This window comes from Pseudopipra pipra, chromosome 1 (genome assembly GCF_036250125.1).
Source record: "Pseudopipra pipra isolate bDixPip1 chromosome 1, bDixPip1.hap1, whole genome shotgun sequence".
Lineage (NCBI taxonomy): Eukaryota > Metazoa > Chordata > Aves > Passeriformes > Pipridae > Pseudopipra > Pseudopipra pipra.
In genome coordinates, this window is record NC_087549.1 from 125208278 (window position 1) to 125236235 (window position 27958).

At 38.9% G+C, this 27958-nt stretch overlaps 2 protein-coding genes across 4 annotated transcripts in view; one reads left to right on the top strand and one right to left on the bottom strand.

The window, feature by feature from the left end:
* Positions 1-332, bottom strand: part of HDAC9 (histone deacetylase 9) — a 460274-nt gene extending 459942 nt beyond the window's left edge. For all 3 annotated transcript variants that reach the window (XM_064675750.1, XM_064675761.1, XM_064675684.1), the window contains exon 1: positions 120-332. The gene's annotated coding sequence lies outside the window, so the exon portion shown is untranslated. The remainder of the gene's footprint in view (positions 1-119) is intronic.
* A 366-nt stretch (positions 333-698) lies between these two features.
* SNX13 (sorting nexin 13) overlaps positions 699-27958 on the top strand; it is a 119519-nt gene continuing 92259 nt past the window's right edge. The window contains exon 1 of the mRNA XM_064675807.1: positions 699-887. The gene's annotated coding sequence lies outside the window, so the exon portion shown is untranslated. The remainder of the gene's footprint in view (positions 888-27958) is intronic.

Below are 27958 nucleotides of genomic sequence, written 5' to 3' on the forward strand. Positions count from 1 at the left end.
AAATACCGCCCTGGCAAGTCAAGGGTGACGTCCTGGCGGCGGGACCGGCCAGCCCCGCTCCCCCTGCCCGCCGCGGCCGGGCGGAGCGGAGGGGCAGCCGCCCGGTGGGTCCCACTCACCTTCCGCGCCTCCGCCTTATCTCTTCGCTCGCGGGCTGCAACTTCCAGCGCTTCCCCCAACTGCCATCTTCCACGGGAGCGACGGGGACAGGAGCGAAGCGGGGCGGGGAGGAAAAGTTGCGGCAGCGGCGGCCGCGGCGGCGCTTAGGTGGCCATCGCGCCGGCGGGGCGAGCCTGTGCCGTGCGCGGCGGGCGGGCGGGGCGGCGGCGGCAGCTGGCGCGGGGCTGCGCGCTGCGATCGCCGCCCGTGGCGACGCGGGGAGGATTTGCTAAAAATAGCGGCTCGCTCGGCGCGGCGGGCGGGGGGAGGCGGGGGGAGGCGGCCGGGCTGCGCCGCGCTCCCCGCCGTGGCCGCTGGGGGCCGGGCGGGCCGGGCCGCGCTGCGCCGCCGCCGGGGGACAGCGCCGGGCGGCGCCGTGCCCGGGCCGAGGACGGGGAGGCGATTTGAGCACCGCGCCCGAGGGACTGCGGCTGCTCGGGCCCGCTGAGGGACTGGCTGGCGGGGGAGCCGCGGGGTTATTTCGCGGCCCTTGGCACCCTGGTAGCCCTCTGTGAGCCCTCGGTGCAGGGGGTGCACCTGCCTGCCCTTCCAGCCGAGGGACAGGGGCGCTGGGCCCCGCCGTGCAGCCCCCGCGGGGAGGCAGCGGGGCCCGGCGGGGTGGAGTGAGGACACGCGTCTGGACGGCACCCGCCGCTGCTTCCAGAGGGTCCCTGGCATTCGCCACGGGGAGAAGGGAGGTGTGCAGGCTGCTGTGTGGTCCTCGCGTGGTAGGTGTTTCTGTTCCCTTGGGCTGTCACACCCCGAGATGGTCACACATTTCTCTAGCGCTGCTTTCCTCTCGTGGTCTTTTTATTAATCTTGGTATCTCTTAGTATCTTCAACTAGAGGATGCCCATCTTTCTGAATCCACATCAAGTCTGCTTGATAATGATTAAGAGTCTCCAGAACTCTCTTTTCCGAATACTGTTTTATCCAACATATAAAGCACTTTAGTCTGTGGAATCTGTCTTAGCCACATTTATTTCTACTCTAAATTTATGGATAGATATCTTCATTAATTAAGAGAGAAAGGAGTGTCACCTTTTATTTCTCCCCTTCCAGTGAAAAGTTAGCTTCAAAGGAGTTAAGTTCTTAGCAATTAAAAAAAAAAAAAGTTCTAAAAAAAAAAAGAATTAGCTATCTTCCACCTAAAGGCTTCGGAATTTTCATTTGTGTTTATATATTTGCCTTAGTACCATAGAAGTTTCATGCTGTGTTTTAATCTGTTTAAATTTTTAGATTGATTGTACTTATTCTTTCCACTGTGTTGCTTTCAGATGTTAGCTTTCCTGAAACAAATCTTTAAAATTGTTGTTTCAAGACTGGTGAAGAACTAGCTAAGACTAAATGGTAAAGCTGGTGGCTAAAGAATTTGGGCCTGAATGTCGTTGACTGCTCAAGGGATACAACAGATGAAAACTTAGCTGTGACAAGCAGTGGTTTTTGTGACCCTCAAAATTAATCTCATTTCTCAAAATTAGAAATAAAACTGTGTCTGAGTATGTTTCAGCTTGGAGAGGAATCTCATCAGCTTGTTTTGGTTTGTGTTTTAGTTTGGTAATAGGTTTCACTGGTATTGCTGGATGGTGTTACGGAGTGCCATGTGACAGATCCAAGTCCAGACTGGCTAATGAAATCACACAGCACTGTTTCCCTGACAGATGGATAGGCTTCAAATTGATACATACTTTTGTTTCATTATGTACTCTTGTCCTCTGTCTACTCAAAGGAAGCACCAGCATTATAATTGCATTTTAAAATGTTGTAATGCTGTGCTGGGATCTTCTGAATTCACATTGGAAAATAACAGGCATCTCTGAGAGACCTCCATGTTTTGGTTACTGCTGCAATTGCCCCACTTATTTCCACTCGGTGCTAATAAATGTAATGAAGTGGTACATGGTAGTAATATTCACCAGCCTTTATCTTGCTTTTGCTAGATCTACTATTTCTATTCCATTTCAGCATTATCTACTTCTAATCCTACTGACCAAAAAATGATTTATAGACTTGACTGACTTGCTGGAGTGAATATGTGTAGCTCTTCATTCAAATGTAGCATTCCCTATTTTATCACTGTCTTTCTGAGTTATTACAAACATTTATTGAAAGTCATGAGGGTGACAAAAGAATGTGGTATGCCTGCAGTATAATTTATAAGTTTAATTTATAAATCGTGAGATGAGGTGCTGCAATCCTCAGAAGATTTTTATGCCTGAAAAGAAACACGGATCATCCTTGAAGCTTCATCTCTGCCACATTATGAACTGGTGTCTGCTGACCAGTAGGGCTATGATGCCCTTCATATACACTCTAATTTACAATAATTACTAGTTTTTTGAATGGAAAAAGCTTGCATATTGCTCACACAGAAGGTAATCTTTGGGAGGCTCACAAAAGGTTTTGGAAACCACACTGAAACAGAAAAATTGTCTTTCCCATGGTTCCTCACTTTAGGTAGTGCATAGTAAAGGTGCTAGGAGATTTTTTTTTTTCTTTTTTTTCCCCCTAATCAAATAGAAACACTGAAAATATTGAAAAGCAATAGGTGTAAAACACTAACATTCAGTAATCCATTTGACACATATTTTAATGTCATTAATGCTGTGGGAAGATAGCTTTCAGAAATTCCATGCATTCACTGGAAACCATCTCAAATGTTAAAAAGGCACTGAAGTATAACAGCTCATCAAGCAGCAGCTAAGACTCATCAAGCAGTGAGCAATTCTTTCACTATGATACCGAAAGGGAATGTGTAGGATGTTCTTTGTGACCATTGAGATGATACTCAGCTGTGTCCCTTTCCAATCCAGTTCATAAACCATCTTTTCACAAAAAATGAAACTAATCAAGATGAACAGAAAAAACCCTGAACATTTAACAATACCAAAGTGGATTTCCAATGTACATGTACTTGTTAACTTGCGGATCTGAATAAGATGGAAGTAATGTTTGTGCGGGAAAACTGTTGAGGAATGAAAAAAATCTAAGTCTTCTCCATTAGTTGACAATATATGCCAGCTTTTTACTGAAACAATCAGTGCTTCTAGATGTATTTCTGTTCCTTGACTGCCAGACAGCAGATCCTTTTCATTATCTCTGGCAGTCAAGAGACTTCAATTATTATACTCGGGTGTAATCTTGCAACACACCCATGCTTCTAGTCACATCCAGAGCATACTGACAAGACATACTTTACAGAGATGATTCCTAAATTCAATATGAAGTTCAAGGAGGCAGCCACCTACTTGCTCAATAAGATGAATAAACACCTCAAAATTCAGCTGATATCTGTTCCTTATGTTCCTGTCCAGTTTTCAATGAAAGTCATAGCTCTGCTTTTTATCTTCAAAGTTTGGGGAAATCCAGGTCATGGTGTACTCCTCTGTAGAAATCAATACTAGCTGCCTCTCCTCTGTCACCTTAACGGGCCAGATCCTTCTGATGCTTCAGATCACTTTTTTTAAAATGGAATTAATGGACTGTTACCTAGCATGTTGCACACACCATCCATGTACCATGTGCCTAAATATGTAGCCCTTCTAACCAGCTCTGTGCAATTCTCTGTGTATGTTTTGTATATGTATAAATATTTACAAGAGTATCTGTTGTTGTGCTCATTTGCATTTTATTAAGAATGTTTGCATTAAGTCCTTCTCTAAAAATTTTAAGATTTGCCTTCCCTAAGAAAACTATCAAAATTGGGTGAGGAGAAAGGGTGTAATTTACTTGTGATATCTGTCATTTTGACTGAGAATTAGTTAAAAGCTCTTCTTTTGGGTGAGACTTTCAGTCTTTTAGTAAGTATCTTGCTCAGTAGCTCATAAACATTGAAATTGTACATGTTTTAGGTTGGCTATAATTGTTGATTTTGTTTACAGAAGGTGTTTGTTTTTTTCCCAGAGAAAGGATCAGCAGTTTAGCTGATCAGACAGTTTTCTGCAATTTTTAAATAACCACTTAACTGCTACAGTTAACTGCAATTTAAGTAAATCAACACAGATGCTAACATTTTAAAGATAATAGGAATTTCTAGACTTACATTTAAAAGAAAGAGAATTGTCTTATATATACTTAAATGTCTTGTGAAAATATATTTCCTGCACATTGGAGATAATTTAATGTGTGATTAGCTTTTTCAGTGCCTGGCCTTTCAGGATTGTGTACACATACCTACATTCAACAGGTCTATTCAGGTGGTTAAAATTAAACATGTTATTACCCCTTTATTTTAGGGCCAGTGGTTAGCCAATATTTGAAAATTTGTGGGCTATTTCTCAGAAACATGATAGAGTCATGTGTGTTTTGATCTTAGCCTATTTTTATGCAGAGAATATAAACATATCACATTTCCTTGAACACAGTAAGTCGTGAAATGAGTGACCATACTGGGCTGCTCACTCATGAAGCCAAGCCTGCACACAACCATGCCCTTAAAGTGGTTCTTTTACTCACACAAAGCAAAGGTTTTTAAGTGGCCCCCAATGCTGTAGTGAACTGCGCAGAACTTGCAAACATTCATATGAAAAGGGGATCTAAGTAAAAGGCTTGGATGTCTGTCGAAAGATTTTCCATTAGCTTTGGTCTAACTGGAGTTGAAGCTGAAGCCTGTCCTTACTTTTCAGTACTGATCTTGATCCTGAATCCTCTTCTGTCCATATCCTAAACACCTCTGACTGTTGCAATCTTGCCTGCTTTTTGTCTGAATCCTTTTTTCCCATTTTTTCTGCTGCCTAATTATCTGAACATTGTGTTGAAGACATTGGTGTGTCCCATTATACTGGTGCAAGGGACCCCTCAGGTGTCCTAACCCTTCTCTGATCTCTTGTCCTTTATTCATTCTGAACCTGGTGTCTTTCCCAAAGTCATCTGACCATAGACTCCAGTGACAGTCTTATCTAGCATCTTATTCAGGCCGAGCAGCAAGTTCCATAACTCTGTGTCCTGTTTACATATTCCCAGTGTTTTTTTTACTGTCTCCTTGATTTTCTGATGTCCTTGCTTCTTCCTGGCATGCAGCATACAGTTCCACCAAAGGAGTGCATTTGTATTCACACTTCATTGTACAAATCTCAGCTTACAGGACTGAGCACCTCTTTCAGCCTTGTCATGCTGATCCACAGTTTGGAAGATAGTTTCTATTCTTTGCCATTACTAAGCTAGCAGGCATTAAAGTATTTCTTCACTTCCCCTGAACAGAAATTGGATACAAGGATAGATCACAACTATATCAAGAACTGCCCACCTCATAAATACATCTAGCTTACAAAATTCCAAATGCATTAGTCTTCACAAAAGTGCTTAATAATTACAAAAATAAAATGACTGGCCTTTGCACTTGGTGTGTATTATTTGTTGCTCATAATCATTGTTAGAGAATAAAGAATGTTATTTCTTTATGTCCTAATTGAATTCATGTGAAAACAAGCTCTGTTTAAGTTGAGAAGAGGAACTCTCTGAGGAACACCCTGTCATTATACCTGACCAGATCGTGCTTGTTCAGGTGGATGATTGCATCAGATTTTCACGCAGTTATTACAATTAGCTACATTAGCGGATATATGTGATTCTGAGTGAGACTGAGTCTGAAATTACGCAGATCTTTCTCACTGTAATGATTCATCAGGTAGGATTTGTTTCAGCTTTCTGATTTATCTTTTTTTTTTTATTATTATCCCACTCTCTGTAGTGATGACAGAGTTGTGCTGGAGAACAGGCAGAAGTTACTGCTGGGAGCCACTGTCAATAAGCTCAATGCAGGCAACTTGGGCCTGACAATGATTCATGGATGATCAAGTGCAAAAAACAGCTCCATGAGACCATCTGAGCAAGCCATTTTCTGGGGGACAAAGCAATTTGTTGACATTATCATCGCTTCCTGTAATTTCTTACTTCATTCTGAATTGGTTATTTCCAGTATTGTTTCTTGCTGGGGCAGCATGAACCAGGATGTCTATGTAAAGAGAGCCTTTCATGCACAGTTTTCAACCATGAGGAAAGGTTGTCATTGTCTTGGATTTCCAGACAGGGATAGATGAGCTGTGTTGTGGGTGTTTCTGTTGTCATGATTGATTCCACTGTTATGGCACTCCACTGTTAAAGAGATAATTACACAGACGTAGGGTAGTTTTGTTGTAACATTTGATATTAATTATAAAATATGTATTTCTTATTATCGATTGACTTCAGTGATATGGAAGGCTATTGGTAAAATAAAAATTGACTGACCTAGGCAGGTGGTGATGGAAGAGAAGGACTTAGTCCCCCTTGCCTTTCATGAAGATGTAAATGTAGTATGCGCTCCCTGCTTACAAGTATTACTGTCAGGCTGCGTAACTCCTCTTTCTGTTTAAGGTTGGGCCACAGGCATCCTACAATTATCAGTTCTACTTGGCAACAACCTTGTCAGCTCCCTTTTGGTGTTCATGTATTATCAATAAAATAACACTAGTTTCTGAAAATGACCAGTTCCATTTACATTTCATAATCTGTTGAAAGGAAAAACGTTTGTGACTGAGTAAGAGAAGGAAGGAGCTGTCAACCCTGTTTTGTGATTACTGCCCACAAATGTTCTCACATTTTGCTTTAAGAAAGTGTTCTGACAAAAATATTAGCACTAATAGTACAGTATACATATGTTCTCAGAGTATAAATAGTGCAACTTCATCTCATGAGATAGCTCAGGGCTCTATCCAATGACTTTAATGAGGTTTGAGGTTGCTCAGCATCTCACAGCAGGCGCTCAGCACACAGGAGGAAGGAGACATGGTGTTCACGTGAGGTAAAAAGCACCCTCAGTACCCGTCCAAGCCAACAGGAGTCACAGAGCCTTGGTGCCTGCAGTGTCAAACCTTTCATTCTCCAATGAACCCCGAAAAACGTTTCTTTCTCAATCACAATGTATTAGCATGCTCCAGCTGACGCATCCTACAAACAGAAATATGTATCCTGCTTTTACAGAAGAAGCAAAACTCTTTTGCCCTAACTTCGATGTCTGCATTACCCTTAGTTCACTGTTCAAGCAATAGAGAGGAATACTTCCAAAGAACAACTTGTCATTCAAATGTAGCTGCTGAGCACATTTGAGGTGTCTACTGTCTTTTATTCAGTCTTTAAAGGTTTCTTTTTTATTACATTATGTCTTACAGGGAAATTTTTATCAGTCAAGTTGACAGAAAAAAAATCTTATTTGTAGACCACCAAGGAGAGATATGTAAATTGTGGATTTTTAAAATTAATATTAACTTACAAATGCAGATGCCATCAAGGTGATGTGTTGTGTTCAAGATTATCAAATGGATACTCCTAAAATTGTGGTGTTTTGCAATTTTAATGCTACAGGATGAAGTGGACACCAAGAATACTAATGCATGTGATTTAGAGACATTGATAGGCTCCTGACAAGTCTTGAGAGTAATTTCAGGGGAAAAGTCAGAAATGGGAATTAAAAAGGAGTGTCTTTTACTAATTATTAGTAATTAGCTTATTTTAGATATTCCACTCTAATTTTTTTGTGTCCTCTACAGTTTCATTCTTTTCTTTTTAATCATTCACCACAATTATCTATCAGATAAAGAAACTCAGGAAACATTGCTAACAAGAGCTTACCATTTGTTTTTAGTGTAGCTGAATAACTCTGTTGAGGTCACTTTACTGCATGAATGACCAGTTTCTGAAAGCTTTCACACAATCTGTTGTACCCTGAAGAAAAAAATGTACTTCCTCATTGAATATCACCTATTCTCTAGGAGTAACATATTCCAGGTCTTGGAGGCTTGCTTATATATATTTTGTGCTAATGGTTATTAAAAAAAATTATGCAGTACAGCATAAAATCCTACACACACACATATATATATTATATCTATTATATAGTTGTATCATATAAATGTATATATAATATTTATACGTAAGTATTTATCAATATATTTATAATATTTAAGCATGCACATACAGATATATTCCATGTTATATCTGAGAGCTCTCTCTCTCCATCGCCCTACACAAAGTGAAAAATTTTATCTCAACTTCCTGCAGTCTTTTTCCTGTAGAGAAGGAATTCATGAGTATAACAAAATTCACCTGTACATATCCTTTGAAACTCTTCCTATTCCACCAAGTCACAGTACTAGAATTACATAAGAAGACAAAGACTGTCTTCTTTCTAGATTTGTCTTTATATATAAGGGAGAGGAACTATAATTTCTACCCTAAATCTTTTCTGCATACAATATGGCTAATAAAGAATATTCAGATATTTTAAAAAGTAAGATTAATAAAAGAGCTACTGCATTATTTGTTACAGGATTCATGTAACAACACATTTATTTGTGTAAGCCTGTTCAATTGAAAAGCATTATGACATTTTTTCCTGAGGATTGCAACCATGCAACTTAAGTAATACCTCTAACCAAAACTCTAGAAAGTCTTAAATTCATGTATAGAGTTTCATATTAAACAAGGATTTTTTTCACTGGAAAGTTTATATTTTTTTACTGTTATTTATCAAAACCTAATACATACATTTTTCTATGTGAATGTGCTGCCTATATCACATAAACTGTCAAAGATATAGCTAAATATAACAATTATTATCTTACTTATTTTTCAGTGGTGTATATGTAAGACAAAATCAAGGTACTGCTGGTCCCAGGTTTTCCCTCCAAACCTTCCCAAATAAGTTTGAATTTGTACAGTTTCTTGATGAGAACACAAGGAAGGACAGTTGTCTATTCTCTAGCAAGACACATTTTGGTCATTTGCCAAAGCCTTACAAAGGTATTTGTGCATTTGTTTTATAGTTAGTTTATGGTATAATAGTATGATAGTAGTAAAACTTTAGAGTATGGACAGTTCTTATAAAACTAATAATAGAATCTGTGAGGAAACTGCTTCATTATGATTACTCAAACCTCTTTTGTCTTCAAAGGTGGTGTTGTGGATTGCTGTACCAGTCAGTAATGACCAAACTTTTGATAATCTTGAATTAAAAAGGGTTTTTTCACTATTGTATCCTATAAAAATCGTCATGCTGTTATAATTCTGTGTCTATGCCTGTAGCCATGGATGGCGTCTGGCAAGGTTTAGTATATGATTCCAAAGCTAAATATTGTCAGCACCACTGAAACAGAATGATGAAGCATTGTTTCTTAGTGGATGATAAAGAATGGGAAATCATAAATTGTAGAATCATAGAATCATTTAGGTTGGAAGAGACCTTAAAGATCATGTCGTTCCAACCCTTTTGCTGTGGGCATGGATGCCACCCACTAGACCGGGTTGCTCAGGGCCCATCCAGCCTGGCTTTGAACACTTTCAGGGACGAGACATCCGCAACTTGTCTATGCAACCTGTTTCACTGTTCCACTGTTTCAGTGTGTCTCACCACCCTCACAGGAAAGAATTTCTTCCTAAAATCTAATCTAAACCTACCGTCATGCAGTTTAAGTCCATTACCCCTTGTCCTATCCCTACCTGCTCTTATAAAAAGTCCTTCTCTGGCTTTCTTGTAGGCCCCGTTTAGTTACTGGAAGGCTGCTCTATGGTCTCCCTGGAGCCTTCTCCAGGCTGAACAAACTCAACTCTCTTAGCCTGTCTTTGTAGGAGAGGTGCTCCAGCCCTCGGGTTATCTTTGTGGCCCTCATCTGGACTCACTCCAACAAGTCCATGTCCTCCTTATGTTGAAAATGAGGGTTACATTTCCCATTTTCCCATCAGTGGCAACTTCACCGGACTACAACTTCTCAAATATAGTGGATAGTGGCATAGTCACTTAATATGTCAGTTCCCTCAGGATGCTCAGGATGTGCAGACGCATCTCATCACATCCCATGGACTTGTGTACCTTCAGATTACTTAGATGGTCTTGAACCAGATCTTCTCCTACAGCAAGTGGTTCTTCATTCTCCCAGTCCCTGTCTTCTGTAACTTGGGTGATGTGGCTGTTGCACTTGCCAGTGAAAATTGAGGCAAAAAAAGTCATTGAGTACTTCAGCCTTCTCCATATCCCAGGTAACCAGGTCTTCTGTTTTCATCTGGAGAGGGCACACATTTTCCCTATTCTTTCTCTTATCACTGACATACCTGTAGTAGTTTTTCTTGTTGCCTTGATGCCCCTGGTCAGATTTAATTCTATCTTTAAATCTATCTATTAGCTTTCCTAACCTGAACCCTGGCAGCTTGGACAATTTCTCTGTATTCTTTTCAGGCTATTTGTCCATGCTTCTACCCACTACAAGGTAAGTTTTTCCAGAAGCTCCTTATTCATACATTTGTCTCCATGTGTTTTTGTTCGACTTACTCTTTGTTGGGATGCCTCCCTCCTGGTCTTGAAAGAGGTAATCCTTATTATCAGTTCATGGAAAAATCATTTTCTTTAGAACCCCATCAGAATCCCAGTGCCAATAGAACTGTCTGAATGAGAATTACCTCGACAAATTAGAGGACTGGGCAATCACCAACCATGTGAAGTTCAACAAGGGGAAGTGTCAGATTTTGCAACTGGGATGGGGCAACCCCAGATGTTCATACAGACTGAGGAATGAGATGCTGGAAAGCAGTGTCACGGAGAGACCTGGAGGTCCTCATCAGTGGGAAGTTGACTATGAGTCAGCAGTGCCCTCGTAGCCAGGAGGCCAACCATGTCCAGGGGGGCATCAGGCAAAGCATCGCCAGCCAGGCAAGGGAGGGGATTGTTCTGCTCTGCTCTGCACTGGGGTGGCCTCACCTTGAATATCGTGTGCAGTTTTGGGCACAGCAATATAAGAAAGATATTAAGCTGTTAGAGAGCATCCAAAGGAGGGTAATGAAGATGGTGAAGGGCCTTGAGGGGAAGCTGTATGAGGAGCAGCAGAGATCAGTTGGCTTCTTCAGCCTGGAGAAGACTGACAGGAGACCTCATTTCAGTCTACAACTTCCTCATGAGGGGAGGTGGAGGGGCAGACACTGATCTCTTCTCTGTGGTGACCAGTGACAGGACCTGAGGGAATGGCCTGAAGTTGTGTCAGGGGAGGTTTAGGTTGGATATTAGAAAGATGTTCTTCACCCAGAGGGTGGTTGGGCACTGGAGCAAGCTCCCAAGGGAAGTGGTTACAGCACCAAGGCCAACAGAGTTCAAAAGCATTTAGATGATACTCTCAGGCACATGGTGTGACTCTTGGGGATGGTCCTGTGCAGAGCCAGGAGTTGGACTCAATGACCCTTGTGGGTTCCATCCATTTCAGCATAATCTGTGATTCTGTGATCTTTGGCAATCATTAGGTCCAAATAATTGGCTTTTTCCTGTTGCTCTATCTAAACCAAATCATCCCAACTGTATTTTTCTGGTGTTTTGTCTATTGCTCTTTGCCTTTTCACTGAGATCACCTAGCAGCATCATATTAAGTTGTTAACCTGTCCCAATACACTGCTCATATAAGGAATGGCTTCTATATTTTCACCCAAACCCTGAAGAAAACTAACAAGTAACTCATCAGGATTTGATTATGTATACGGGGCATTAATATCTTACAATCATCCTATGGATTTTTGGGCCAGTGCTTTGGCCAGTGATGCAGAAGCAGATTATCAGCAATTGCAGGTAGTTTTTAATGGTAGACTGAGAAGCTGAAATACAAAGCAGCCTCCAAATCCCAGCCATGGGCACCTGGAGGTTGAAGACTTACCCAGTCATTTCTTCAATATGAAGTGCTGGTCTTGAGATTTACACTAAATCCTTTCAAATACGAGTACATGGATTTGAGCACCCAAATCTATGGTTATGTGTTTTTCTGTCTGGCATCAATGGAGCACGGTGACATTATATCAGATAATTTTTGCTTGGGTTTCACCATGAAGTTTGTGTAGAGCTTGACAGAGAGCAGATGTGATTTCTTGTGCTGCTGATTCTTCATGTTTCAGATTTCTTTACCTAATGGAGGGCACATTATATATATGGGCCAAAGTCTCCCTTGGTTTGGGACTGCAGACTCCATGGGGATGGAGTCGGATGGGTGGGGTGGGTGATGGCGGGGCTGTGGCAGCATCCCATTGCCTCATTGGTTCAAGGACTGACAGCCCCAAGAGGGGATGAAATGGGGCTCTGGTTAGGATGAGATGAGCTCCAAGGGAGGGAAGACAAGGCCAGTAAGGCTCGACAGTGCCCTCAGTGCCCTGAAAATAGAATAGGGCTTCCCCGTAGCTATCTGTGTATTTAATTACTGTAGCACTAACTTAAAGAACTTGTACCCACATGGGTTAAATTTCTCCTTCTCTTGAAGAGTTACCATCTTGATCCAGGTGGCCTCTATGACCTCTGTGACAATAAGAGTAGATATATGACAGAATGGCACAATATCCTTTCCCCTCCTCAGCATCAATGGCAGTCCCATTAACTAGCATTTATGGGTGTCTAATGTAAAAATTTGGAGGTCAGGATTTTGGACAGGTATAGTATAGAAATACCTATATCCCTGGGCACTGAAATATCTAGTTGACCTGAAGGAAAGCCGTTTATTGAAAAGAGACTTCAAGTGCTTCCACCTAAACATGAATGTTTTGATACTGCATTTTAATTTTTTTAAGTTCAGTCAATGGCTGCCTTACAAACATTTTGCTTATTTTATCCTTAGAGGGGACATCTTTCCTTTTTTTAACTGTAATTAGAAAAATGTGAGCACATATAGGAGAACAAGTCTGACTAACCTTAAACAATTATAATCCTAAAAATTAGTTTTCTGACACTAAAAAAGGGCTGAAATTGTTGGTACTTTTAATTTTCTGATAAGCTTCATCACAATCAGAATTACTGTCTAAAGCTGTAAAATTAGATGGTGTACTCCCATAGCAATCCAATAACATTGAAGATTACTTCTGAAGTAGCTAATTCTTTTTTTTTTTAATTCTGAATGCATACATGAAAGTATGACATTTCCCTAAAACTAGTCAGAATTATTTCTCAAACAGACAAACATTTTGTAATATTTTATTACCAACAAGATTTCATGGGTTAAATGTTTGAGAAGGAGAGACACTATAATTTATTCACACTTAGTCAGGTAGAATTTATTCATACAGAGTAAATCAACCTATAAAGTCAAGATGAGACATACAAACTCGACTCAGTAAGGAACGGAATAAATAAAAAAATGTTGATGTTACATTTTAGTAGTTTATGGGAAAATTAATTATGTATACCTGAGACATTTGGTAATCTTTTACCCCTTAAGATTTTTTCATACAATTGAATAGAAGGGAAGATATAGCCCTATTACCAAAGAGCTCCGAGATGAAGCTGGTCCCTGTTCTCAAAGCAATATTTGAATAGAGTATAAATGAACCAAATAAGTCTGTTGTTTTCCCAAATGAGGCAATAAATGCTGATGTCTTGGAGCGCAGAAACAGTAAATTTATTTTCACATTTGTGAAATGGCAAGCATTTATTTGAATGCATGTCATTAAGGCTAAGTGAATGGTCTGTAACCAGACAGAAACAGGAGAGCTACCCATTCAGAATTCAAGGGCTTAAGCTGTACTACTCAAGACAGAATCGCACAAATATTTCTGAATATTTTATGATCTTTAGGAATGAACACGAGTTCATCTATATGCTAGTTACATAACACTGTCACTCTTATGAAAATAGAAAGTACTAAAACTTCAGCTCTGAAAAAAGTATAGCTGCCCACAGTGTTCCAGTTTATGGGTTCAGTCCTCCAACGCAATGAGCACTTTGGTCTCGGTCCAGCAAATGACTCATGCATCTGCTCAACAGTATGCACGTGAATAACTGTCTTATGCTAAACTGCTACTATAGCTAAATAAGAGAATCACAAGGTCCTGATATCATAGATTACATCTCTTCCTCGCTCTCTCTATGAAATGTTAGCATTACACTTACCTAATTCACTGAGGTTTTATACACCACCATTCATAAAAGTTAGTCTATAATGTGCCGTATTCCAGTGTGAGAGGACTACAAAATGGATAAGAGGATTTTTTTTCCTCTTACCAGTTTCTTCCAGGAGGAGATGCTTGAAGGGGTTATTGGAAATTGGAGCAGGTACTAAAGGAGCTGTAGCTGCTTTCTCTCCCCTAACTGTATGTGATGCAGTGTATACTGGACACCATGTAACTGGGAGATGTTGCCTCTCCCTTTTTCTCACCTCTTTATGGGCCTTTGCAGAAAGGGTGAATGCAAAGCTTTTCACTGTCTTTGCTGGTTAACAGATTGAGGCAGTTGCAGTCAAAAAGGCTTGTGCTGCACTCATTGCTCCAACATGTTCACCTTCTGAGCTTCCAAAAAAGTTCTGTCTGACCCAACCAAGACTCTTGCCCATGGTAGTATGATTCCTTTTACCTCTCTTTTCCTCATTTGGCCTTTTAACATCAGAAATAGTTTGAAATCCATGTCAGGTTTGGCTTTTAATGATACACAGGGTAATTTATCATCACATGAATTGTGCTTTGTGATGCGCATTATTATTACTAATACTTCATCAACATCTTGCGCATCTCACATGATGAATGTGGGCTAGTGCATTATCCCATTTTCCGTGTGCATCGTGAAGCTGCTCCCTTCAATCAGCATTGTTGCAGTGTCAGTTATTTGCTTTCTTGCTATCTATCCATCCGTGTATAATATGACACATTTCCTACTGTAATCTCAGTATGAAAACACCAAAAGAATTCATACATCTCCGGAGCACCGTAGGTTACTTTTTACCTAAAACAATGTTCAGATGGCTGTCACAAATAAAGTTAAAGTGAAATGTCAAAAGCTGTAAGGATGAAAGGCTGCACATGGTAGATAGAAGATTCAGTGCACAGCAACTCCCTCTTAATAAACAAGCAAAGATTTATTGGAAGGAAAATTTCCCTGCATTTGAAATTTAACTGCCAACCATCCACATCCTACACATAACTGTCAGAAAGGATGTCTAAATCTGTCCTCATTTATAACATGTGTTGTGACAAGATTTGACAGTCTCTGAAAGGGCTATAATTGCCACCTAAACATCCAGCATTTTGTCAACTGCGATCATGTTTAGAGAAAGCATTTATTTCACTTTAAAAAAGCTAGCGTTTTTTCTTTCTTCTGAATGAGATGACAGATTTTTTTTTTCTTTTCTCATTAGAGGTTGCAAGTCAGATTTAAGGGGTTTTTTTGTTCCTTTTTTCTTTTCAGTTTTTTTTCCAATGATGGAAGTTGGAACTTTTCAGATTAAAGGAAGAATGATTAGCTTGAGGAAATCAATAGCAATTTAACAGAAATATCGTAAGGATGTCTACTGACACCAGTGAAAATTTCTGAATATCAGGCTGGTTTTGATAGGCACTTTCTCCTGAATATCACAACAAGAACTTAGGTCAAAAAGTGGGAAGAGTACCCTGGTATTTGCCATTTTGTTACTCTGAATAAAAGTCATGTAGTTTTAATCTGGTGCCTGTAGTCATCCTAATGTGACCATAAACGTTCCTACAGGATAGAGATGGGAGCTGCTGGTGATATGCTCCCATCCCATGATGGAAGCTGTGTGAGAGCTGAAAGAACATTTTGGATGAGGGAAATGAGACCTGTCTCTTGGCCATTGACAGTCCATGTAGTTAGGACTGCAACCAATCCATAACTAATTAACTACCCTGGAGGTTCAGTAGTACACAAACTCTTACCAGGTCTGTGACTTAATTGTAGTTTCTTGAAGTACTGAGCACGAAAAGTCTCTGCTACCATGGCGATCACTCCCCAGCAGTATTGCTTTAACTCTGGCAGCATTCATGGTTCTTCTGTGTTTATTTACTGAAAACAATCCAGCAATCAAATTTAATTAACAGGAACATTCACAAAATTAAACAACAATCTGCACTTTGGAGAGGGTGCGTACTGGAACTGTTACTTTTTCATATGTGATGGATGCAGCAGAGACATGGCAGCAGGACTGCGTGCAAAGAAGTCCTGGAGGTCCCCATTTCCAGACCTACTCGTGCTTGCCTGACCTGCCCTTGCCAGGTGCACTATTGGTGGGAAATGTACTGTGTAACCATGAGGCTTTTGAGGAAGAACACAGTAAATTCTTCCTGTGTTGGCTAAAGGGGTCAGTAAAGGTACTAAACATTTCCTCTTGACTGGAGCTTGACCTGGAAATGGACTGGGAAGCCAAAATAAAAAGATTTGCTGTACAAGTAGGAGCACAAGCTTACATTCAGTCCTAATTGCAAGACTCCTACACACTATATGCTTTAATTGCTAGTTAAGGATTTCTTACACTCCAATCACAATCATTATTGGTTCCTTCTCACACAGTTAATTGTTCATAACAGGTGTCTACAGCGATGTGGTGCTAGAAACCTGAATGTCAGATAGCATGGCCACACCGTGTGGTCAATTCAAAGCTTAGTTTCAGTTCAAACAATAAGTCATAAAATAATAACCTGACCCCAAATAGTCAGTTTAGAAACAGGAAGAGCCTCACAAACTAATAACTGCTATTCGCCAAATGCATTTTCTTAATGTAACTGGAAAGGGTAGTCCAACATCCATGAATGCTGCAAGGCATTCAATAAAACATCAAAAGATGCTTAAAGGAGGAGAACCAGTTTATGCCTTTATCAGCTTTTACAAGTTTACACTGAGGTACTTGCAACCAGTACATTATGTTAGAAGTATCCTTAAACAATGGAAAAACTTATTTCAGGAAGAAAGTAAATAACTGATTCGGGTCTATGATCCGTTTATACACGCACACAAAATTACTACTTCTGGTTCATTTAGATTTGCCCTAAGTTCATATCTGCCCATAAATCACACTCAGCTGGAGCAATTAATAATGAGGGTGTTGAATGGCATTGCTTTTTTTCTACTGTCTCAGATTATATATCTCTTACCTGCTGAGAACTTTCTAACATTCTTGTTTCAGTGATGTTGCTTGCTTAGCAAAGCCAGTCTCCTACCTACATGCTCTAATTCCTCTGTTGTATATAATGCAATGAACTTTTGAATTCTACTCCTAAGCAGCTACTGGGGTCAATGGAAGCTGGAGGAGAAAATATTAGAAATATAGGACAAATTTGTGTGCTAACATTATGGTGAGATATCCAGCAGCTTCAAGTGCCTTTGTGACTGAAGACAGACGGACATCTGAGGCTTTGCCAGCTAGTAACATCTTCCAGAGAAAGAATAGTTTCATCATCTCTCCATTTATCTCTACTATGAAGCTTTTAAACATTAGCATCCTGAAGAATTAGCATCTTGAGAAGAGAAAAGGGTAGAGGGAAGTTGGAAAAGAGAAATGCTAGTATAAGAGGAGGGAATGGAAGTATTTTCTGTGAGATGAGGGTAACAAAGAACCACCTAGAACACATGCAGAAAGCTTGGGAAGTTTAAAAAAAGGATACTTGGCTGGAAAAAGGGTAGGGAGTTCTTGACATGTAAGTGAACAGAAGGAGGCAGAAGATTTCAGGAAATCTTTAAAATGGATGGAAATAGGAAATGGCACACTGGGACCTGAAGGAGTCTCTGATAAATGCAGTACTCAGGACTTCCATCAACAAAGTGAATGATGGGGCCCTTTTTGATGTCAGGTTTTAAAAAGTTGGCATCTGTGGTCAGAAGAATTATCAACAAGTATCTGTAAGGAGAATTGATCATAATAAAAAAAGACAGATATTTTACAAATTTTAAGTAAGTTGCCTTTCTTTTTAAAGGAAAGAAATAAAGTTCTGCTCTTTCTTGGTAAACAGTTAACAATTTAAAAATTTAACTGAAGTTTACCTTTCTAATCCACTGTAACACCAGTGCAGTATTGTAATTAAACAAAGCATTGTTTTTTCCCTCTGTCTTTTTGTTTTTGTAATTCCTTGGATATATCTGCTAATTCAGACAGTATCTAACCCTGCAATGGACATACATCTGTGAGATAACAGCAAGCAAAAGGAGTTTTTGAGAGGTTTTTTTTAAAGAAACTCTATAAAGGTATGCCTTTATAAAGTTATGCAATTAATATTAAACTGTATATCATACTTCCAAGCCTTTCCAGATGCTAATTTGGAATTCCCTTTTGGGTACCTGTGTCTGGTTAGCTAAGTAGGAGAAAGATAACTCTTAGGTGTGTGACTCTATGCAGCCAGGTCAATGAGCAGAATTATTCTATGTCTCTCCTAAAATGTCATCCTAATGTCAGAACTAAATAAAGAGGTTTGAGTTTGAGTGTAGCTTCCATCAAAATTTTAACTATGTAGATATGAAAACTTTAAAAGAAACCTTAAAAAATGCAGTGAAAATTCCATTACCAACTCCAGGAGAATTTTAATGGCCATAGTCATTAATGACAAATAGTGGCTGTCCTAATGTTTATGTGCTAATTACTTCACTGTCAGAGACTTAAGTAATCAGTGTTCACATTTTGCTTTTTAGATCAGAAACATATTACGCCTTTTTTTCTGAGTCACCTTTTTCTTAAAACTGAACAACAAGCATTTGGTTGTAAAAATAAGACTAAAATAGCTGTTTTGATGCTCAAATGGAGGGAGTTGTGCAGCTCTGAATGCTAATAAGCTACAGGTAAAGAATGTTTCCTCTTGTGGGAGTTTGCTCAAGATAAAAATAACCAGTTGACCTGCCCTCATCACAATAACATTGTGGAACTTGTTCCTCCTTGCATGACTGAAGAGCAGGTGATATAGTCATACATTTTAAGAAGAAAAGAGGCTGGGTTTTTTTCATCCGGACTGGCTTAATGCTAGAATACCGTTATTTATGTATCTGATGTGGGAAACCTGCTTTGCAAATTTGCACATAAAAATCATTCAAACATGAAAGTCAATTCAGGAACTCTCCAATTGTTGTTTGTAACAAAACACCTCTGTATTATCTATGCTTTGCATTCTCTTGTGTTGCTATGATACAAAGATGCTAACTTTAAGTGAAATGGTGCCAACAGGCTAATGGCCATGAGAGGAGCACAGAGGGCCTGGCATTAGCTGTCTGTTAGAAGGTCTATGAGAAGGTGCTTGTCAAAGGCCTCAGCGGAAAGTCCTTGCAAGAAAGCTTCTCCAAGTGAGATAAAAAGCTGATCTTGATGAAAAGGGAAAGAACAGCTTGTTCTCTAATCCTCACCAATGTGTTGTAGAAAAGCAAAAGACCTGGGAAATACAAAGGACAACAATAAGATTTTCAGATTCAGAATGGGCCAATTATGGACTAAAAAGTAAGAAATTGCACTTACATGAAAACATGTTTATCTCTTTTGGCTGTTTCTCTAATATGTTTGCCCCACATTAATTCCCTCATTATAGGACGACTTAGCTGCTGCTTTAGAAAAGTTTCACCTTCTGTTTACTCATTCAATTGCAGGGAACACAGATGTGATTGTTTATTGTTCTTAAAGACAGTGATGGTGGTGTTCTATAACTATAAAAAGATGACTATATAAATACACTGACAACAAAAGAATGCAGTTTTTCTCTCTAAGATTAAACTATTTAATTGAAAAACAGTTAAATGGATACAAGAGCTTGGTTTGTCTTTATTACACCCTCAGGGTTCTGTGTGAAAGGTGATAAACTGGAAGTGAATATTTTGAATACCCCATGTCAACAATGTTAAATGTAATGTATTTTGTTTTCTGCAAAATGCTATACATGTTGGATTTTAGAAAGTAACATATGTATCACAGAAAAATAGGCCAGCTGTGAGAGAGATTTTGCTTTGCTGTTGCTCTCTAAAACCTCTAAAGGAGACGATTACACAACCTCCCATGACATCTATTCTAGTACTTAGCAATCCTTACCCCAAGAGTGGCCTTGTCTAATTTAAAGTTTCTCTCCTGCTGCTTTGCAGAAGTACTGAGGCAGTTCAGTGACTCATTGTCACCTACAAGATGAACAATTCTTTTTGCCTAGCAAAAAGAAAATAACCCTCAAAGCCACTATCTGACAATGTACCCTCTGCAGTGACCATCTGGGAACTATCAGCGAATGCTGTGCAGGCCCTCTGCTTACAAAGCATAACCCCTACTGTTTAGTTGCCTCCAGATTGCCTGCACACCATCACCACTTATATATTAATTCTGTCTTTGACAATACAGAGCACAATTAGTTTACTTGTGGCAACAACCCACCCACTATGTTACATGAAAATAGACAAAGTTGTTGGTAAAACAACATAAAAAACCTGCGTAACGCTTTTTAAGAAATTGAGGTACTCAGATTGTGATTCGAAGGATTGGAAATGAAAAATTGCATAAAATAAGCAGAATATCACCTACAGTCATTATGGGCTTATCCTTTGGAAAACTGCATATGGATATCTGAGTTCCTCAAGTAACTTCTTCATTCTCTAGATTCTGTCTTTCTGCTGCTCCCTATTTTCACATATAGAATGGAGGCTCCAAATTCCCATTTTGCCTAATGTTTTGGATTCTCAGGCTCCCACATCAATACCTTCTCTTTGATGTATTTAAAATTAAACATCTTAAATATAATATTAAATATTAAATATAGATCCATCTAATTAAGCCTATCATCTCAAATGTATTCTTTGCTGGAGAACAACATGTCATGTTTGGATCTTCCGTGATGAAGGTCATGAGAAAGAGATAGGCTTTGTCTTCTCCAGGAATAATTTGAAGAGAAGCTTCTCTTTCCCTGTTCTCCAGGTATGAGCACATCTATGTGAGCATCCTCCCTCACAGTTTAAGCTCTAGACTTCTTGTAAAATCACCAGTGCACATGGGAAATCATTAATTCTTTCCTCTTGACAAGTCTTCTACGTATTTGCCCGGTTGATAGGTGTCAGCGTATGAACTTGGGGACCACAATGATTTCTAAACTTTTCCTAGTGTGGGTTTTAACAATTCTTAGACATTTTTCCCAATAACAGACTCCAAGACATTCAATTTATTTAAGAATCATATTTCCTAAAATCAGTTATCCTGTACAGAATAACTGTCAAGTCTTCAAACACAAATCCCACATAACCGTATATTTTCCTTCATCTTTTCTAGAATTTTATTTACTTCACATAAAACTAGCTGCAACTTTTGATTAAATATAACTTATTTTTTGAGTTGAAATGTGTGGTTTTCCAGGAATGTTTCTGCACTCTTCTTTGAAGACTGGGATTAAATAAGGTCACTGGCATTATCATCTTTAAATTTAAAAAGGCAAATGATTATCCTGACCCCTCAGTGGTCATGCCCTATCCACCATAATCCATTCAGACTGAATAGTAATTGTCTGATGCCAAAGTTGAGATTTTTTTTAAGGAATTTAGTATATAGATTTGTTCAAGTGTGAACTCTGAGGAGAGAAATAACGTTACTCTCACACTCAAACAGGACATTCCTGCAAACATGGCAAATATTAAAGGGATTGAAAGGAAGAAAATAAAAAGCTGGAGATTTTGCAGTTCAAAGTATAATTTCTTGGAAGTGATTACTCCCCTTGAAAGTTTCACAGTCAGATAAGATAGCGTTTCACACACAACACAGAGCTCAACAGGCTTTGATTTATTTATATGAACAAAAACATTTTTAAAAGATGTAAACAAGTAACACAATAGAGTAATTACTTATGCAATACAGCATTGCTCTTCCATAGTTCATTTTCATCAGTCATATTAATCGCTGCAGAGCAGATGTATTAAGGGTGATCCAAGGTTAAAGCAAAGGATATAAAATAATAAACTGGTGTTATAGCTGATAACTTGAAAAACTTCTTGATTTATAACTCTGAGAGAGCCTGTTGTGGGTTTCAACATCAACTTCATGAGAGTCTATTTCCCTTTTAATCAGTCAGTCTCTGATCATGGTGATGTTTACTTTGCATTAATTTTATCTGCCTTTGGAGGTAATGTGACTGTGATAAGAGCCAATTAGTTGTGCACCATCAAGAAGGACAATGAATTGTGACTTGGCAAAACAAAGATAAAATTAACCATTTGCCTAAATGGTGCTCTTCATTGTTGTTTTCTCATAAGGCTTCTTCTGTAACGTTCAGCTCCATGAACAAAATAGCTCAGGATATGCAAGTTTACCTAAAGTAAAACATGTTCTAAAAGGAACACTACAGGAGTGTAGCAACACTGCCCAGTAATTCAATGCGCATTTTCCACAAGCCATTAGATCTGTCTAAAGATTGTGTTTCACACACATGAATAAGTGATGCAGTGAGGACTAAGTGAGCAGTTCAGTTCTTGTGGCTAAGGCTTTTTAAGGAAAAAGTAATTTATGTTAGGTGGGGAATGCTTCATACCGACCGCATGAAGTTTAACAAGGACAAGTACCAGATTCTGCAGCTGGGATTGGGGCAGCCCTGGATGTTCGTACAGACTGGGGAATAAGATGCTGGAGAGCAGCACCATAGAATGGGATCTGGGGGTCCTCATCAGTGGGAAGTTGAATATGAGTCAGCAGTGCCCTGGCAGCCAGGAGGGCCAACCATGTCCTGGGGGGCATCAGGCAAAGCATCGCCAGCCAGGCGAGGGAGGGATTGTCCCGCTCTGCTCTGCACTAGGGTGCACCTTGAATATTGTGTGCAGTTTTGGGCACTGCAGTATAGGAAAGATATTAAGCTGTTAGAGAGCATCCAAAGGAGGGCAACAAAGATGGGGAAGCCATACAAGGAGCAACTGATGTCACTTGGCTTCTTCAGCCTAGAGAAGAGGAGACTGAGGGGAGACCTGATCATGGTCTACAGCTTCCTCATAAGGGGAAGCGGAGGGGCAGGCACTGAGCTCTTCTCTGTGGTGACCAGTGACAGGATCTGAGGGAATGGAGAGTACAGTCCTGAGGAAAAGACAGACCTAAAAAGAACCATAGGTACACTGAAGGAGAAGATCAGAACTCCAAATCTTATTGAGAGATTAGCAGGGAAACATGAAAAAAAAGATGAAATACAATTACAAAAGTGAAAATACTATGCTTGGTCAATATGAGTGCAAAAATACAATATTTAGGCAAAGTTACTTTGAAACAAGAACTAAGAGTTATGTCCTGTTGGAAAGCGAGCATGAGTTAGCAGTTTCATGCTGCTATGAAAAAGCCAAACATCACATTGGAATCAATTAACAGCAATAGAGACTGCAGGAGACCTGGCATAATATTCCTGTTCTGTTCAGATAGATTGATTACATCACCTTCCAAGGTTGCCTCTGTTCCTCTTTATAATGCTGCCAGATGCACTGTTACAATACTTGCTTTATTTCGGCAAATTACCTGTCCTTTACATCTCTGTGGTATTGCTTTAAGACTGAAATTTTCAAAAGACCTAAGTACCCAACTACCACAGAATTCAAAAAGGCCTGGGTTTTGATGATTTCTGAGCACTTCCTAGGATGTTTGAGAACATCAGTGAGTGCATAATTCCAGAAAAAAATGAGTCACTTTTTAAAGTGAATCAAAAGTTTCTCATAACTAATACTTGAATTAGCTCAGATATTATTGTTTTGTTAATTACTTCTATTTTTGATAGATTGCTGCAGCCCAATTCCCAACCCAGACTCTTCTGTTTTGGGAATCCACTTTTGCTTTTCTGTAAGGGTAACAACAACTGCATTTTGATAAAATTTTTCTTTGATTGAAGTCTGTGTTTCTCTGATAACTCCCACTGCTTCAGAGAGACATTTCCATCTCTGTTTGTCTTCTGTATCTAAAACAAGAATTTGAAAATACCTGGGTCCATCTTCATTGAAACAGCTGAAGTCTCTAATTTTTCAAACAAGTCATTATTTATTGTTCAAAAAGAATATTTTGGAATTAAACCTGTTTTTAAAAAGATCTTTGAATTCTTGTGTATCAGAAATTCTGTATCTTTAAAATAGCCCTGAGACCAGTTAAGAGCTAATTATTAAAGGAAAATAGACACATTCCACAGGAATTATTAAATGCAAGTTATTAATTGATTACAGAAATAGCCAAAAGAATGGAGAATCAATCTACAAAACTTACCTGTCAAAATAAAACACATCATAATTTCATGTAATCTCAGGATTACATGTAATGGATATCCTAATGCTAAGGGCAGTGATCTGGACAGAAGATAACATAGCATAGTGTTTCTGTACTGTTTAAAGAAGAGCAGAGAAAGCTATCTCAGGTTATAAACTTCATTTTTTCTCTTAGAATACAGATTAATTTTTTCCCTAAATTTCATTCAGAGACATGGAAAATGAGTCTGCTCAAAACATGAGGCTTCCTATTAGCACATTTGGAAATCTATTTGAAGACGTGCAGCTCTGGAGGAATTCTGCAGCATTGGAAAAGGTACAGTGGTAGCTGTAGTAAATGTGTTAAGCACAAGGAGAGAATGAGAGAAAGATGCATCCTTTTTCTGTTGACTAGAGCTGAGTTACCATTCTGACTATTTATTTCTGTGTATGAATGACAATTTTCTAACATGCTTATGTAGTAGTATGAAGTCAGGGAATTCCCAAGTTAACCGAGTATGAGACATAGGAAATAAGCAAAACAGTTTAAACTTTAGAAGAGTATAAAAAGAACTACCAAGTTACTTTATAACAATTAGCTCTTCCGTGGAAATTTGTGCCTTTCCTAGCTAGGCTCTTTTAAAAGAAAATTTTACTCTGTTCTTCATGCAGTAATGAAATATTGCAATTTCAGCTGTTAAATCAGTAGAGTTTGACATTGTTTTGATGAGTTATAGTAATGATAAATCAAGAAAATAATTGTAATTAATATTACTGCTTAGAGTGGTTGTGATCTATAACTAGGTGCTTAAAAATGAGAATGCATTAAACAAAATCAGCTCTGGATGCCTTAACTTCTCTATAAACATAATTGCAGGAACATCTGGTCCATGGTAAATCATGTTTTACCATCCTACTTTCTGCTGTGGTGGTGGTAAAGTTTCTGATACATGCCCATGTAGGCACAGAACTTCCAAAACTGAAGGAGTACCTCCTAGAGCTTGCAGTCAACAACCTAAACTGGCCCACCATTTTTTTCAGAGTATTTACTTTTGAGGAAAAAGTTAAGTGACAGTAGGTATACTCGTGTATGAAGGTATTTATCTAAGATACTTAATTGAATTTATGAATCTGGAAAAAGAGGTGGAAGAAACCCTGGAGATCCTTTTGAGGCAGAAACCTGAGAGTTCAGGATTTTGATATTTTCAGAACAAAAATAAAAACGTAAAAGCTGAAGCTCAGGAGACTGCTATACCACATGGAAAACTTTTTAAAGCGTTGGAACCAAAATGCCAACCTTTTTTAATGACACCATTTAAGAACTAGTGGTGCTGTCAGTATTCAGTAGGCATGAGAGCAGGGCTCCATGGCCACACTACAGATCTCTGTATCTGATATTTTTGTTGGTGGCAATGAAAGAGAATGGGGATTTTGAAAAGAGAGATAATTAATGATTGCATATAAGGAGTTAGTGATTGAAGTAGATTACATATCTTGCCTTGACTTAAATTGTGTTAAGTGAATAAAAAAAAGATAGGAAAGCTTGCTTTGGGCTTGTTAGAACTTGTTTTAAGCAGAAATGGTGGAAGACCCACACCTCTTGGGGGATGTCTTTTTATTTGTCGTGTTTGAAATGAAGTCTGATTACATGCATTTGGAAGAACCAATATGCATATATAAAGAATAGGGAGTTTTAAGCATTTGCAGCTATAATTTAAACAGTGGCAGATTTGTGCTTAGCAAATGGCTGTGAAAATGGAGATACCACTGCTCCGTCAGGTGTCTGTTAGAGCCTTGTGTCCTGCCACTCTACCCCCACAGTGGAAGTATCGGAGTGCAGCACATGCACATAGGTCTTGGTTACTTCTGTACAAAGCCCATCAATGTAGCTTAAACCAGCATGGTTAGCAGTGTCACACTGGGTAGCCAAGCGTGTTCCCAACTGCTGGGGGGGGGGTGAGAACCTTCAGAGGAAGAAGCTAAGAAGTGGCAATAATCTGTAAACATCTGAACTAGGTTTCTTGCTCTGTCTTTGGGAGAATAAAGCATGTTTTGCAGATCTATCAGGAGCTAGTTATCAAACCTCCACTGTCTGGAATTTGGTGATTGCATGCATCTTACCAAGAGTTACAGAAACACTAGAAATCAGGCTTGGTTTTAGGTACCCAATGTGTCAGTTTGATGCTCATGTCTCTCTAGTCCATCTAGGTTGTGTACAGTCTAATATGCCTTTAAATAGAGTATTACTTAAAATGAAAATACATAGTATGCAAAGTTAATAGAAAATTCCTTTACTTCATTTAAAGCACTTAAATTGTGTGCAAGGATTTTGATGGTCATCCACAGAGAGTTTCTTACTTGTAAAATGAAAAATAAGTATGTAAATTTCTGGGACTACTTCCCATGTTCACTTGCAGCAATCTATTATATTCCTTAGTCATCACACTCATCTCAATTAGATAAGAGTTTGGGATTGGATATCTATGAAATTGCAACACTGCATTTTGAAATTATAGATACAGCTACCCCAAAACTGAAATTATCTTCATAAAGCTATTTAAATTAAAAATTAGAAACTGTAAATCTTATCAGCCAAATCCACATTATATAACAGGATTGGATCAGTTGCACTACAGGCAGGACCCTCCACTAAACCCAAAATATTTAGTCGCTTTTGAAACTAATGTTTATCTTTGGAATATTTAGCTGATTTTAGAAATAATTTTAGAAAACACCATCCAAAGTATATTATGTCTGACTTACTGTCCCACAAGGAGTTTAAGACAAAAAAGAAAGTAACATTTTGGTCTAAACAGAGGACTTTCCCAGTCAACTCTAAACCAGACAGCTAACATGGTAAACCCTGCATGCGGGTAGATGGAGTATACACACACCTGTTCCCACCTCAGCTAATGGTGCTGAAAGTTAGTGAGTCTGGTGTGGCCACAGCTGAAGTCACAGAATATTTTGTCACTGGCAAAACAGCAGGATGGGATTGTCTGCTATTGAATCAACTTAAAAAAAAAAAAAAAAAGTAAGTTTATAAATCAGTTTCCTTCTTGATGTTTTTAATTCCTTCTCTGGCTTCTACTGTCGACGTGTACCAAGTTAATACTCTTCTACCTAACTTCGAACATTTTCTTTTAATTGCACTTCTTGCCTTCCTATTCATTCTTTTTTTTTTAAATCTTCATGTTATGCATCTCTTATTTTTCCTCAGATATCAGTTATTTAGAACATTTCCTTTGGTGAACCATATCATACCAACGGTTTGACTGTACAGTAATTCCTGTGAAAGTTGCATTTACTCGTCTATAGTTTCACGCACAGAAAAGAATTGAACAGGATGATCTATAACATTCCCTGTGAGGTGGTTTGAAGCTGGCTCCCTGCCAAGTCTCCAAACCTCACAGCAAGAGCTCCCCCCCCAAAACCAAGGGAAAAACAAAACAAAACAAAACAAAACAAAACAAAAAAAAAACAACAACAAAAAAAAACACCAAAAAAAAACAAAAACAAAAACAAAAAAACCCACAAAAACAAAAAACACAAAAAACAACCAAAAAAAAAAAAAAACAAAAAAAAAAAAAACAAAAAACAAGAGAACCGAAACGAGAGAGAGGCAGCTAAAGCAATATATATAAATATATTTACACTTATATTACATTTATATACAATTGAAATATATGTACAATTTCAAAAGGAAAAGGGAAAGGGAAGGGAAAAAAAACAAAGCAAAAACCAAAATAGATATACACACGATCAGAAGCTCAGGATCTAGCAAACTAAAGAATTAGCAAAAGAATATCTTACTACTCTCCTTGGGACAACAGAAAATGGCGCTGGAACGACCGCCAGCAACCTCCGCCTCCCAAGGTCCACGAGGCCTTACCAGGCCTC